This window comes from Camellia sinensis, chromosome 2 (assembly GCF_055761805.1).
Source record: "Camellia sinensis isolate YWXY chromosome 2, ASM5576180v1, whole genome shotgun sequence".
Lineage (NCBI taxonomy): Eukaryota > Viridiplantae > Streptophyta > Magnoliopsida > Ericales > Theaceae > Camellia > Camellia sinensis.
In genome coordinates this window covers 179634367-179648197 of record NC_138962.1, presented here as the reverse complement: position 1 = coordinate 179648197, position 13831 = coordinate 179634367, and the positions used below count along the sequence as shown (strand labels likewise).

At 35.0% G+C, this 13831-nt stretch overlaps 1 non-coding gene across 5 annotated transcripts in view; it reads right to left on the bottom strand.

Moving 5' to 3' along the window:
* The window catches only part of LOC114273920 (uncharacterized), a 255485-nt gene extending 250942 nt beyond the window's left edge, over positions 1–4543 (bottom strand). For 4 of the 5 annotated variants that reach the window (XR_014352876.1, XR_014352804.1, XR_014352988.1 and 1 more), the window contains exon 1: positions 4485–4538. This is a non-coding gene — a transcript (uncharacterized LOC114273920). Of the gene's footprint in view, positions 1–4484 lie in introns of all 5 variants that reach the window. The other variant, XR_014353023.1, reaches the window with a different exon arrangement.
* Positions 4544–13831: the final 9288 nt, after the last annotated feature.

Below are 13831 nucleotides of genomic sequence, written 5' to 3'. Positions count from 1 at the left end.
AGGCTCATTGATGTGCATGTTTGCATGAACATTTGTCCACCATTTACACCATCTTTGGCCACTATTTTGGAGAGGGCTAAGGCCCTCTCATTTCAGTATAAGTCCATCCTCGCATACTTTGCATGTTTGGCATGTTACATTGTATTGGTTGCATGCTTACATTGCATTACATTTGCATGTGTGCATGTTGTTTAGCTAGTTGCATTGCATGTTTAGACATTGCATGCTTGCATGATAGATTGCATTGCACTTGACATGTTTTGCATCTTAGCCTTATGTTGCATAACTTGAGCCATGTTTGTATACATGCATTGCATTACTTGGTTTGGGGTGTCAAACCAAGCACGAGGGGTGATGTGTGTTCGTACTCAAAGTGACGAAACACGTCTCAACCCTTGGGTCGCCAATGCCCTTAACCTCAATATGATAGGGTGTTGGCATTCATTTGTTTGTTCCATACATTTACATTAAGAGGCAAACTTGGCCTCTTAGTCCATCACGCATCAAAATGCATAATTGATGGCCCGAGGGTCGAGGGTCATGCTCCCTTGAGTCCATTGCATGATGAGGAGTGTAGCCATGCTCACATTTGCTTGAAAATTCCATGCCATACATTGCTTGCCCTCTGCTGCTGTCAACTGCAGGATTCTACAGGAAGAAATAGCCGGCCGGCTACTTGGAGTGCCAACTGACCAAATACAATTAGCCGGTGGCTCAACCAATGGTCGATGACCATTCCCTTCGGCCGGTGGTGTTCCCACTTGGTCGGTGATGCTCCCCAGTGTTCAGATAAGCATCCTTGGGACTTGTACAAATTTTCAGAGGAGCAGGGCAGTGTAAACAGAGGCAACAGTGCTATGGCAGCGAGTCTCCGAGCGGGGCGAGTCAAGCATGCATCATTCGCGCATTCCGAGGCAGAGCTGCGGCAGTCTCTTTAGCTTCACATTTAAATTATTTTTGTGATTAATTTGTTAATTAATTAAGAGGGTCTGTAATAATTAATTAGCTAGGATAGTTGATTCATTATTCGGACTGTATTATTCTTTTGGACCCTCCGAGCGAGGGCAATTGTGTAATAAGTGTGTGTGAGTGTGTGTATGTCTTCCAACCCCACTTCTTTCTTCTCTTTTATTTACCAGCTTTCGATGGTTAGTATTAGGACATATTTAAATTAGCATACCTTATGTTATGCATGCGTGCATTCATACATTTGTCTTGCATGCATCAGGCTTGGCGCATCATACTAACTGCATTTGTGTTTCAATTCCAAATTGAATATGTGTTAGTTGTAGCATTTTTCATGTTATTTTAGAATAGTCGAGCCTATTGTATTCACATTCCTGCATGTGTTGCATTAGGCATTTCTGTATAGTTAAGATCATGCATGGATTTCTAACATAGCTTTTGTTTTGGCTTGGAGTACTCGGTAAGCTTTTATGCTTTAGCATCCTTGCATACGTGTGAATGTTGCCATGACAGCATGATTACCATGAGGCTATTTGCTTATGTGATATAACTGCTTGAATGCTTGTGGATGGAAGTTGAATTACCTGAATTGGAATAATGCATTAAAACTGTGAGTTTTAAGCCCACTTGATAGTGGCAAAAATCATCTTTTCTAAAGCCCACTTGAGGGTGGCAAAACTTGCATTTTAGCTTACTTACGACTAGCAAACTGCTTTAAAAAAAAAACATGAAATGTTTTGTTCTAACTCAGGCGATTCAGTCTATACTTGTATGCTGTGCGCATCACATAGTAAATCTAGGCTAATAACCAGAATAAGAACGCATAATGTTTTCAAAACAAGATATCATGATTAGTAAAGGCTGATCTTCGGATCGGGCAAGAGGGGGTGCTCATAGCTGACCTTCCCCAATCGTACCCAAGTTCCCGAGCCAAGGCAACTCTGGTGATGACGAACACGTGGCCTTAGGCAAATGAGTCAGGGTTTCCTAAATTCTCCCAAAATAAAATATTTAGGTGGCGACTCTATATCTGGCAAAGCAGTCCATGTTTGGCACTTCTTTACAAAAATCTGTTTTTCAAAGCGATTTGTCAGATTTGGACTCTTTGGTTCAGATTAAGAACCGTGACAATTAGAGTCCGAACCGTAGTGAGCCCAAAACGAACAGAACAGGACTCATCCTCCGGGGGCGTTCGGGGACGTCTACAAATAGCGAAGGATCTTGTGTGGAGAGCTGGTTCTGCACGGCAAGTGTGGAAGTTTAACAAGATTATGGACGATATCTACAAGCTCGAGAAGAATGTTAAACGGTGGTTTAGACGGATGAACCCTATTCATTGGACATTGTGCCATGATGGTGGTTGTCGTTGGGGCATATTGACGACAAACCATATAGAGGGCTTCAATGGTGTACTAAAAGGCGCACGCAGTGTTCCCATTACAGCATCAGTTGAGATAACTTTTTATCAGCTCGTGAAATATTTTGACGAGGGCAGGACCATTGCTGAAAATACAAGTAATCGGGGTCACTTGTACACAACTAATGTTCAACGATGGATTGACGAGCACCAAGCTAAAGCGAATGTGCATATGTTGGTACCGATTAATAGGTAATTTTTATCGGATGCACCGAATTCACTATACATTAACATTTCGCACTCGTCGATCATTGATGTTAGTCTATATTTAAACATGTATGCATATTAATCCACGCACATACATTTTTCCTGCAGAGGAATAGGGGAATATGAGGTGAGGATAGCACCGCATGGGATGGGGGGTGGTGCTCGTCAAATAGTTAATCTCCGACCACCGAGTTGTTCATGTGGGAAGTACACATTATTTCACTTGCCATGTTCCCACATGCTTGCTGTGACAGCAGACTTGGGCGAGGACCCTTTTCCTTTCATTGCACCAGAGTATAGGTTGGAAGTCCACAAGCATATCTTCGCGCAGAAGTTTAGGCCCATGTCGCACGAGCAATATTGGCCTGACAATGATTACCCAACTTTGCTTGTTATTCCAGCTCGACAACGTGAAGTTAAAACGGGTCGTCCTCAACATAGCCGCATCCACAATGAAATGGATACTTCAGACAAAGTGGATTGCACCATTGTAGTTTGTGTTTGCAAAGAGGGCACGATAAGAGAAAATGCCCAGCGAGAATCCGATCGATTCGACAGTAGTTTTTTGTCTTCTTTACATATTAGTTCCACGCTACTTTCTTTGAATTGGAGTCAATGTAATATTCAATGAATCAGTATACAGTAAATTGATAATGTAGTTACGAATTTAATTACTAATGACATAGATTTGGTCAAATGTGGCAAATCTCTTCAATTGCTTTAGTTGTTGCAAGTGTCCTTTGTGCACTGGATTGTGCAGACTTTGGTGCGTTGATGGTCGATTGTGTGCTGACCTCGATGGACACCAGTTTATCTAATGTTAGAAAAATGCAAATATTCATAGAATGAATTGATGGTCGATTGTGCGCTTTCATTGTTCATCAAATTTTCGGCCCCAAACAGTGAAAGCGTGATTTGTAATAGCACTTTAGCCTAGTTTGGGAATTCCGTCCAAACTAGGCCTAGTTTGGGAATTAAGTTGATAAATTGGCTTAATATGGGAAAAGCCTCAGCGTTTCGTTTTAATTTTTATTTTTATTTGTTCTGTAATTTTCTAAAGAAACCCATATTTGAATGCATTGGAATTGCTGCTCTCTTACTCATCTTTTGATTCCCAAGTCCAAACTTCCCACATGAGAAAAAATAATTAATTTTTTTTTTTTGTGAAAACAGATTTTGTAAATACGTTTTGTAAAACGACTTTTGTAAAACCGTTTTTTATTAAAAAAAATTTGGTCAAAAAATATTTATGTTGAAAATATTTTTAAAAAAATTAATGTAAAAACGGTTTTAACTAAAAATATTTTTGGTCAAAAAATGACTTTTCTAAAACTGTTTTTTATTAAAAATATTTTTGGTTAACAAATATTTATGTTGAAAATATAAATTAAAAAAAAAATTTAATGTAAAAACGGTTTTACCAAACCGTTTTTTATTAAAAATATTTTTGGTCAAAAAATGACTTTTCTAAAACCGTTTTTTATTAAAAATATTTTTGGTCAAAAAATATTTATTTTGAAAATATAAATTAAAAAAAAATTAAAGTAAAAACGGTTTTATATTAATTCAGAATTAATTAAAAACTTAATTAAAACCGGCTTTTCTAAAGTCGTTTTCTATGTTCAAATTTTATTATTATTTTAATCACAAAACATGGCTTTTCAAAAATTGTTTTCTAAAAAACGGCATTGCTAAAACCGTTTTACCCTATTATGGGAATAAAGATAAAAACACACCCTAAAGTGGGACTAACGTTCTAAAAATAACATAGTCAGGGAAATCAGCCGGGAAAAACCTGTTATCAAAGAGAGGGCAGCGGTGGATTATCCCAAGGTTCGAATATATAGAGAAAAAAGGGGATTTGTAGAGAGAGAGAGAGGAAGAAGAAGCAAACCTAGTAGTCGATTGGTTCGGCAACCCTAGCAACCGAAGAGAAGAGATGATCACCCTAGCAATTGATTTGGCCTTTATCATCAGATAGAGAGAGAGAGATTGAAACCGTTGTGATGAAGGCAAAATAGTTATTTTCGGAAAAAAATATTGGCGCCCCAAATTTCATTTTGGCACTTTTTTTTTCTTTTAATCATACAAGGTAATACTTTTAACGGCACATGATGTTTGCGTCATAAAAAGTATAGTACTTTTAATGGTGGGCGTTGTGCGCACCGTGAAAAGTATTCACTTTTCACAGCTAGCGTATGTGCATTGTGTATAATTAATGTATTAATGGCACGTTATATGTACGCCGTAGAAAGTTTTATTATTTACGGCGTGCATTGTAAATCATAAAAAAAAATCATCGTTATTACCATTCACAGCCTACGCAATAGACATGTCGTGGTTGGAAAAGCATTTATGACGTGTAAAAAAAACAAGTCGTAAAAGTGATAAATTACGGCGTGCATTTATTGTATGCCGTTGATGTGGTGCTGTAAAAAGTCAGTTTTGTTATAGTAGCTCATAATCACATCTCATAACCAACACCCTTTAACTCATGACTAACATCACGTATCTCATAGCCAACATCATTTTGCTCATAACCACACCACTTTGATCATAATCAATATCACATATCTCATAACCAAATACCTCTTGACTCATAATCACACCATTTTGCTCATAACCAAAATCACTAATCATATATCTCATAACTCATAAGTAACACCCTTTGGCTCATAACCACTAATCACATATTTCCTAACCAACACCTTTTGACTTATAACTACATCACTTTAATCATAACCAATATCACATATCTTATAATCACTAATCAGATATCTCATAACTAAACATCCTTTGACTCATAACCACATCATTTTGCTCATAACCAACATCACATATTTCATAATCACTAATCATATATCTTGTAACCATTACCTACATATCTTATAATCAACACCCTTTGGCTCATAACCAATATCACATATATCATAATCATTAATCACATACTTCATAACCAACACCTTTTCGTTCATAACCACACCACTTTTATCATAACTAACATCACACATCTCATAACCATTACCCATATATCTCATAATCAGCATTCTTTGGCTCATAACCACTAATCACATATCTTGTAACCACATCTCATAACCAATACCATTTGACTCATAATCATACTACTTTGGTCATAACCAACATCACATATCTCATAACCACATCTCATAACAAATATCACTCATAACCACTAATCGCATATCTCATAACCAATACCATTTTGGTTCATAACGACCTTATTTTGATCATAACCAACTTAGAACCACTAACCACATATTTCATAACCAATTTCAATCACATATTTCTATTTTATATTTATTTTAGTCATAATATCTATCCTGAACATAATAGAAAGGGTAATATATAAACAATATTCATTTTAAAATATCTATATACACACATAGACATATATAAATAATTTGACTAAATTTTAATAAAAAATATGTTGAAAGATGTGATTTTATTTTTTTCTACTAAATCATTATCCTCTTAAATTTTTTGCCCAACTTTTCCTATTTTATTTTCCTATTCTAATTTCTTTCCTTAGATTTGTCCTACTTATGCCTTAATTCTCTTTATTCTCACTCAGATTCCTCTATTTCGCTCAAATTATCAAACATTCAACGTTGATAGTTCTTCCTTGTTAGATTTTTACTTTTTCAACCTCGATCGTCTCTCTGATCCTATAGCTCTGTACCAGATCCTTGAACTCGTCACTACTCTCCCTGTCTACTTCAACCATATTGATGGTGATATTTCTTTATCTACTAAATGCATCTATCTCGAAACTCTAGTTCCTTCACATTAATATGTCATACATACACAAACCTTTGCCTCTAGTTTTGATTCAAAATATTTTGTTTTTTCAATTTGTACACATATATGTGTTCTAGAATGGTTGGAAAACGATTTTACGTATATATAACTAGTGGTGTGGTATGCAATTAAAATAAAAATTTTGATTTGAATATAATTTTAATTATTGTAGAACACATGTTAGTTACAAGTGACAATTATGCGAGGGTATTTTGGCTAAATAAAACAAATGTGACATTACACTAGGGGTGGGTTGAAATTTTGCCTGAGGAAGGATTGAGACAAAGAGTTATAGCCAAGTTGGTCTATTTATAAAACAATAATTATAATTTGATAACATTCTAACTATAAAACAAAGTAAAAAAATATATAAGACAAAAAATATATATATACCTCTTTGTAGGAGTTAAATTAAAACATTTGTTAAAAATCATTTTCATTTTCATTTTATCATTTAATTTTATTATAACGACCCCGGTCTTTTCCCATTTGATTATTGTATCCGGACTTAGGTTCCGTAGATTCCGCCAGTGTATAATTGTGGTTGTCCCTTATTTTCTTATTTGGAGTTATAGGATGTGTTGGGCAGGTTTGTTTCAGGTTGGTTGGGTTTAGGAACCAAGTGTTGCTGTCCAGAATTTTGGTTCTTCGCTCGAGCGAGGAGTTGGTCGCTCGAGCGAGATGTTGTTTTTGGTTATTCGCTCGAGCCGGGGTTTGGTTGCTCGAGCGAGAGTTTGCGTCTAGTTTAGACCTGAAGTATTGCATTCTTGGCTCGAGCGAGATTTTCTTTGCTCGAGCGAGTTTTTCTTGTGTCTGGTCGCTCGAGCGACCAAGTATTCGCTCGAGCGAGCCTTTCCAGTTTTAAGAAGCAGCAGCGGGTAATTGATCAGTTTTTCATCCTCTTTTAGTATCCAAACCCTAGGTCCGACTTCTCTCTCTCAGAACTCATCTTCTCTCTAGGTGTTCATCTACTTTTAGTGTGAATTCATCCTAAGTTTTTTGTAAGAAAGATAGAGGGTGGCTTGGGCTTCATTCTAATCTGAACATTTGGCGATTTGGAGCACATTGGTATTTGGGTATTCATCTCTGTCTTCTCCATTTGGGTTGTTTTCTTCGAGGTAGGGATTTCCTACTCCATTCTATAAGTTTTGTTCTAAGTTTTGGTATTTTGATATGTTGGGAATATATTTGGAAATTTTGGGAAAAACCCTAGTTGTATAATTAATTTAAGGGAATTGGAGAAATTGGTTAAATTCATGAAATTGGGAAATTTGTTGATTAAATGGTGTAGTTGAATAATATAAATCACTCGCCTGTTGAATTGTTGGTATATTTATTTCCAGTCTAGAAATAACTGTTTTGGACTATCGGTGGAGGATAGTTATGATTGTTGTAGACATTGCATGTGGATTAGGAATAACTGAAACTAATCACATTAGTTAAGTCATTAATTTTGACTATTGCATTGATACAGAAAATATGTGTATTGATTGAGCATTGCATTTGCATACATTGTTTTGTGTGGGAGGAGATAGGGGATGTACTCCACGGTTTAGGGGAAGATAGGGGATGGACCTCTAAACCGGATTTTGTTTGGGAGGAGATAGGGGATGGACTCCATTAGCATCACTTTTATGTGTGCTTATCTATATTGAAGTGTTTTTATTGATACAGCACTAAAATGTGTATCAAGTTGGAAGTATGAAGTGTTTTGATTTGAGCCTGAGTCTCATTTGTTTGTTGATATTGGAAGAATGTGAATTTGATATATATAGTTCACTGTTGTAAGTTTGGCCAGGTTCTGAGCCATATTGATAATGTTGAAAAGTAGAACGTATCTTAGACATTAATATCATGAAGCTGTATAATGATGTAATTGGTCATCTTGGTTAACCATCTATTGAATGCTATTGCTTTATTCAATGCTTATATTTGGTTTAGTATATTTCTACTGGGCTGTGGCTCACCCTTTATGGGAACATCATTTTCAGGTTCAGGTGATAAGCTACCTCCAAGGACTTAGCTTGGGAGGGTTTGGCTTCTGGATTTTAAAGAAGACTATCTTTAGTTAATTGTCTTTATTTATTAGTACATGTAAACATTCAAGCCTAGGGCTTTTCTTGTATTGAGTTAGAACCCTTATTTTATATCCAAGTGTTGGCTTGGAAAGATGTAAGCCTGTAGGGCATTTTATTCGATGTTACATGTAATGCTTTTATTTAGTAATACTCTGATGAATGAATTAATAAATTGTTTTCTTTAAATAATGCATGTCAATGATATATATATAATGGGTTTAATTTTGAGGGCGTTACATTTATTAACATTCTAAATTCAATGAAATATAAAAAGATTTAAATAAATTAATCTACATTCAAGAAAATAAAAAAAAAAATTAATAGTTTAAATTTATTGGATTAAGTGGCCGGGCTTGGAATTTGAATTTTTTTTGGGTCGGGGTTGGGATGGTTAGATTAATCTCAATGTTGAGCCGAGTTTGGGATGACACATATCCCAACTATTCCTCTTTTCTTCTCCTAGTATATTTTCTTTCTCTCGATTTATCCTAGTTGTGCCTCAACTCTCTTTATTTCTCACTTAGATTCCTCTATTTTGTTCAAATTATCGAACGATCAACGCTGGTAATTCTTTTTCATTAAATTCTTACTCTTTCAACCTCGATCACCTTTCTCTACTCCGGTGTCTCTACACCAAATCCTTGAGTTTGTCACTATTCGCTCTATCTATTTCAACCGTATTGTGGTTGATATTCCGAAACTTCGTAACTTAATTGCGACATTTGTGATTTCTAATAATTTTGAACAATTTTGTTACGTAATTAGTGATGTGGTTATGTATTTTGTGTTTTATGTTATGCAACCTTGTAACTTGATTACAATATTTGTAGTTTCTAAAAAGTTTAGATATTTTAGTTACACCAATTAGTGGTGTGATTATACAATTTGTGGTTGATGACTACAATATACAAAAATAGACGAATAATTTATATTGAAAGCAAATAAAAAAAACTTGAATTTAAATTGATAAAATAAAATTTTAATAATTTATTTTATTATAATACTCAAATCATGATTTTTTTACTGTAATTGTTACTTAAAAAAATTTGTCAATTTTATCATAATCCCCCCCCCCCAAAAAAAATAATTGTCAAAAATTTGAACAAACACTCGAAATGTTGTCCAAATCAAAATTTCCTCCTATTTTGTTTTATTTTGGAGCCCTGATTTTAACCCTCTAGGTGTCACTCTCTCTCAAGGGATTCTACCACTTCCTGCCATCAACTCAACCGCCTTCGTCTCCACCGTCATCTCCAACTTAAACAATTTATTCGATAACGCCCAACCCTCTGCTGCAACGACAAAACCCTAGATGTATTCGAGCTCGATTACAAACTAGTATGTATGTAGTTCATAATCGCCCAAAGCCCCTACTTTTACTATTATTATCTGCGATTTGTCTGTGCTGAGAGGAAATTTTTAAATTTAGGGTTTTCAAGCAAAGGACATGAATTTTTTGTATGATTAAGTAAAAAAAAAAAAATCAAAAACCATCTTTATTCTGTCTCATTTCCTTTGAAGAAAGACTTGATTTTTTGTTTAGGTGTAATTTATGAGATTATGTAATTTATTGTTTGTGTTATTTAATGTTTTGTGTTTGAATCTATGTTGCTTCAGTTGCTCTGGACTTGGTAGGTCCACTACTTGGATGTGTTAGATGATATGTTATGACTGCTATTGAAGTTTTGTTATTGTTGTCATTATCATTACGGTTCTACAAAGGAAATCTTCATTGTTTATGTGCTGTGGCAACATCATTGCCTTTTGTGAATATTTGTGTGGATGACTATGGAAGAGTTCAAATTTAGCTCAACTGACTGAATGAAGGACTACTTGAACAATTAGTCAAGATTAACACGACTATATTATTTGAAAATAATTAATGGATGTAATAGGTATTCACTATTATGTTCAAGTTCCTTTGTCATTAAGTATGTTTGCTAGGAAAATATCATGTTTGAAGAATCATTCAAATTGATTATTAGCAAAAATATTGAATTTTTTGGACATTGATCTATTGAAATGTATAGTTTGGATATTGTCCCTTTTGTATTATTGAGAATGCAATTGATCTACTGATGAATATTGAAATTAGAGGCTTATTGTTTGAAATCTTAAATCTAAATATTCGAAATGTATATGAATCTCATCAATGAACTTTTGTCAAGTATTTGGGATATTTATCTAGTTGAAGCCATTGTACTTAGTAATTAATTTATTTGAGATGTTCGCAGCTAACAACCCATTGCCATCACTTGGAAAATTCAGGTAGAGAATTTTGTTACTGACACCTTTGGTTTTGAATCCATAGGATTTTGTGTTTATTTAATGGTGTTTACAAGAGTGAAAGGGATCTAAAGGCTTCTACACATGCTTTTCAAGTTGAAGCGGACGTATTCTCTAACCCCATTGGTAAGATTATTTAGAATTTTTTCATGAGGGATGGAACAACAAAAAAAGAAAAGCCTTTTGAGTTGTGAATTTGGTTTGGTCTTTTTGTTTTGTTCAAATATGAGACATTGGTATTTTAGCCATTTATGCTCTCGGTGGTTTCCTAAGCTATGTTTAATTGGATTGTGATCTTTGATTTAATTAAACTATTACTAATGATTAAAAGTCACATTTGAACATCTAGATAACTGTTTTGTTCGAAAGTTGACAATGCTTTGGGTTATCTTAATGAAGGGTTGAATTTTTTTTAAAATTTTTTATTTTTAAGATAGCTTTCTCCTTGAAATTGTATGTGTCATGAGAAACACAATCTCGTATAATCACCAATTAGGCACAATTATGAAGATAGGTTATTTATTATTTAATATTGTATCTTTAGCTATTGTTGGTTTGTTGAAATATTGCTACTTTGTTTTCTTTTTATAAAATTGTCTTTTTGTTTGTTTTAACTGGAAAAATTATGGTTATAGTGAGAAAGATGGAAACTTACTTTGTTTTATTTTTACTTTATAAAATTCATAGCTATAAAAGGTAAATTCATTAGTTAATTGGGTTTTTTTTATTTAAAAGATGTTTTCAAATTAATGGTTTCTTTATGTTAATGGTTAGGATTTGAATTTTTTCAGTTAATTGACTTTGAAATTGAGGAACAATTTAAAATTTCCTTCTTGTTTTCATTAAACCTGGTGACTTATAGGTCCACTTTTATAATTATTTAACAGTGTTCAAGATGAGGGGAATGGGGATTTGGTGAGGGGCACTATGTATTGTAATGACTATAGGTTGAAAGTTTTTAATTTTGTTTGAATGGAGTGACGGTATATATTGTAATGGTGCATGATAGTACTTTTATAGTGATATTGGTGAGTAATTAGATTTTGGTATTAGAATTGCAGTTCCAGTCCACTTTAATGTTTTGCAAACTAGTGAACAACCAGAAAGAGACTGGAATTGCACACCTAATTGTTTTCAAAGTTGATTTGCATACTTTGCTTTCCGGTCTGTTTTCTTTATATATAACAGACTTTAGATCACTATTTTTGGTTAAGATTCAGTTGCTCTTAGTGGAAATCAATCTGTTGATCTCTCTCCATTGCCCAACTCTTTCCTATTTCAGGTTGAAATAAAAAAGATAAACACTACCCATGTACTACTTGGGAGGCACTGAGGTAAGCTTAGAATAAACCGACAAACCTTTTTAAAATATATATATATAGTTAAAGAAATTATTAAGTTTACCTGTCGTGGAAAGAAAAATCTCTTCTAGCACTTTCCCATGCTCTAGCACTTCATCATAACAGCAAATGAGAGAAATAAAGTAGTTCACCAACAACATATTCAAATGGTAGAATTATATGCTTCGATGATATCAAAATAAGGTATTCATGCATTTTTGGTGGTCCTTTTGTTTTTTTCATTAGTGAGATAAGTTTAGTTTGTTGTTATAGCGATCCCGGGTTTTACCCTTGTTGAATAGTGATCCGGACATGTGTCCGTGGATGTTAGTTGTGGTTTATTATCTTGTTTGCATCCTCTTTACTTCATATTTGAGTTATGGGATGTGTTGGGTGGGTTTGTTACAGGTTGGTTGAGTTTAGAAACCAAAACTAGTTGCCCAGATTTTGGCCTGTCCGCTCGAGCGGGGGTTCTGGCGCTCGAGCGGAGAATACACCAATCCAGTATTTCCTGTGTAGTGTTGGACGCTCGAGCGTGGTATTGACCGCTCGAGCGGGAGTGTTGTGTGTGACGCTCGAGCCAGGGAGTTGGCGCTCGAGCGGAGACCTAGTTCTGCAAAAGTGCTGGGAGTGTGTATCCGGCGCTCGAGCCGGAGTTTTGTCGCTCGAGCGGAAGTCTGTGAGTGACGCTCGAGCGGGGGTTTTGACGCTCGAGCGGATAGACTTTTATATAAATCCGAGATCCGACTTTTGGATCACTTTTTCAAGATCTTTTCTCTCTCTTACTTTTCCAAAAAGCCATTTTCAGAGCTTCTCACTCTAAACCGGCCCTTCTCTCTTAGATTTGATCTAGTAAGGATCGTTTGCTCACCTTTTGTCTTCACGAAAGTTGTGTTGATCGTCGAGGGCTTCCTTTTGATCTGAAAATTTCGAGATTTGGAGCGTTTTGGTTTTGGTCTTCATTTCCTTTGGGGCTCCGAATTTGAGGTAGGGATATCCTACTCCTCTCTATGGTCATTGTCTTTAAATTTTAGTATTTTGAGATGTTGGGGTTGGTTTGGTAATTTTACGAGAGTTTGGGGCTTTTGTGTAATTTTTAGCAAAGTTGGGTTTTATTCATAATAAACCTAGATGCATGTTTGGCATAGAGTAATGGAATGAATGTTAAATCATTGATGAAAATGGGACCTAAGGGTTGAAATGTTAATTATGGGAATTGACCTAATTACATTGTTTAATTAATTGGGATGATTAATTGGGAAGAAAGAGGAAATGAAATGTTGATTGAATATCCATTGTGCATTTATTTTCTGTTTAGAAATAACTGCTTTGGGCTATCGGTAGAGGATAGTCGTGATTGTTGTAGACAATGCATGATGATTAGGCAAACTGAAACTAATCAATGGAATGTGTCATGGAACTTGACGGTTGATCGAATACATTAACTGTATGTATTGGGTGATTGTATATAGAACCATTGTGTTTGTATACGTTATGTGTAGAGGATGAGATAGGGGATGTACTCCGCAGTTTAGGGGAAGATAGGGGATGTACCTCTAAATCGGATAGCGTTGGGAGAAGATAGGGGACGAAATCCGTAGATACAGCTCATATGCTTGTCTAGAGAAGTGAAGATAGAGCTCATATGCTTATCTTTGTGAAATGTGGATATAGCTGATATGCTTATCTGTGGATATTGTTGTTATACATATCTGTTGAGA